The 2,500-nt window shown below is 40.4% G+C and overlaps 1 protein-coding gene across 1 annotated transcript in view; it reads right to left on the reverse strand.

Moving 5' to 3' along the window:
- LOC125038601 (protocadherin Fat 1-like) overlaps nucleotides 1–2,500 on the reverse strand; it is a 22,881-nt gene that overhangs the window by 18,849 nt on the left and 1,532 nt on the right. The gene's annotated exons all lie outside the window — the stretch shown is intronic.

Below are 2,500 nucleotides of genomic sequence, written 5' to 3' on the forward strand. Positions count from 1 at the left end.
TTTTGACCCCCCCATAACACTGGATTTCAGGCGTTTTTTATGCTATGACACGAACTTGATTTTTTTTTCAGCTTTAAATTCCTCTGCGTTTCTTTTCTTCATTTTCGTCTGTTCTGTGTTCCATTTCCTTGTGATTCTTTCCTCTTCCTTACTCCTCCGATATAGGTTAAGAAAGGGAGAGAATAGCGAAGCGGATGAGAAAGAACACTCGCTAACAAGAGGAGCTGGAGAAGAACATCAGATAACGTGAAAACGGAAAAGAAAAACAAAATAGTGAAGGACATTGGAGAGCGAAACGAGGAAGAGAGAAAACACCCACTAACAAAAATGACCTGGAGAAGAAACACGAGACAAGAAAGCAAGGGAGACACGCAACACCCGCTAACAACACGACCTGGAGAAGAAACACAAGACAAGAAAGCAAGGAAGAGAAGAAATACCGGATAACAAAATGCGAGACGAACGGGAGAGGAGGGCATCCCGTAACGAGCGGAGGCGGGAGGAACGAGCATCTTCTTCGTGACGCTCATAAATCCGGATTAGCGAACGTGTCCGGCACCACGAGAGAACCGGCCCCGTCGCGTCCGGCCCGTCACGTCTGCTGCGTCACGTCGCTCATCTCTCCGGCGACGCGATATGATCTGAATTTCTGATCGCGATTCAGTCTACAAAATCTACTGTTACACTGCGGTAATTTTTAAAGCAACAAATATATAGTTTAAAGATTATATATATTTAATGTACAGTCACTGCGAAACTATATCCGTACTTAAAAAAACAAAAACAAAACATAAAATCATCTAAATACACCATTATACAGAACACAACTCTATTCCAATATCTTCCGTCACCGCGAAACTCTTGACGCTATACACTAAAATAACAAACAAACGCACACACAAACCATTACATAAAAAAACATTATACCATTATACATAACACACACAGACCACAACACAAACTGCATCACGGCGATTTCAAAGTAAAAGTTGGCCGAACGTGTCAACACAACACTCGTTTGGATAACGACGCCTTGTGACCTGCAAATGATGATTCCAGCCGTCTTGTCGTGTCCGCCGCTGCATTAACGAACGGCAGAGGCTTTCACCACAATATCGATCGCCACGCCGTGCTGAGGACGGTTTCATTATAAAGTGTGTTCTGTTTCGTTATCTTGTATTCTGTTTTGCTATATGGCGTTCTCTATTTCATTATGACCGTTTTCTGTTTCATTATTTTGTATTCTATTTCACTATAAAGCGTTTTCTATTTCATTATAAGTGTTTAGTGTCATTATAAAGCGTTTTCTATTTTATTGTAAAATGTTTTCTATTTTATTGTAAAATGTTTGTTATTTTATTGTAAAATGTTTGCTATTTTATTGTAAAATGTTTGCTATTTTATTGTAAAATGTTTGCTATTTTATTGTAAAATGTTTGCTATTTTATTGTAAAATGTTTGCTATTTTATTGTAAAATGTTTGCTATTTTATTGTAAAATGTTTGCTATTTTATTGTAAAATGTTTTCTATTTTATTATGAAGCGGTTTTTACTTTCCTACACAGCGTTTCCTCATTATAAACTGTTCATTTTCTCCATTTGTTCTTGATCAGATATTTACAAATTCTAAATATTTTTTTTCGTGTTGTTTGCATACAATGGCAAAGGAGTTCGAAGGCGTGGTTTATCATAAGACGCATGGCTACATGTTTTATTTAATTTCGTTATAAATTATATTCCGTCCGTTCGTGATTCTTTTCAGATATGTTTAGTTCAAGATTTTTATATTTTTATATAGGTTATTTGTACACAACAGCCAAAAAAAAAAAAAAAAAAAGTTGAAAAAAAACATACTAGCAGTTTATTGCAAGTACACTAAATCTATTTATAAAACCCACACGCGTCAGCACCTTTCCATCAAAAACAAAATATAAACGAACATGTCATGAACATGTCACGTCCGAACCAAACACCTCCAAGCACCAACAACCACTGAAACGAAATATCTCGAAGAAAAAAAATATTGCCCGACAGAGGGTCACCTCCAGCTGACGTACAACCCCAGGGCCTCAGGGCAGAGTCGGCAACAAAGCGCCTCATGTGGGTCAACAAAGCACATCAGGGTTTCAGGTCCTCAAGAATAAACACCGTCTGGCGGAGGTGGAACAGGGAGGAGGGGGTGGGGTGAAGGGAGGGGTGGAGTAGAGTAGGGGGTGAAGGGTAGGGGGTAAAGGTAGGGGTGGGGGGTGAAGGGTAGGGGGTGAAGGAAAGACGGGGGTAAGGTAGGGGGTGAAGGAAGGAGGGGTTAAGGTAGGGGTGAAGGAAGAAGGGTAGGGGTGAAGAAAGGGGGGGGGGGGTAAGGTAAGGTAAAGGAAGGGGTGGAGGAGACAGCAGGAGGAGATTTAAGGAACAAGAGATGAGGGGAAGGAAGATGTGTAGGGGGAAGGATATGAGAGGGAGGGGAGGAGGGGAATGTAGGAGATGAAGTGAGGGAGAGGGA

The sequence above is a fragment of the Penaeus chinensis genome, chromosome 25 (genome assembly GCF_019202785.1).
Source record: "Penaeus chinensis breed Huanghai No. 1 chromosome 25, ASM1920278v2, whole genome shotgun sequence".
NCBI classification, from domain to species: domain Eukaryota; kingdom Metazoa; phylum Arthropoda; class Malacostraca; order Decapoda; family Penaeidae; genus Penaeus; species Penaeus chinensis.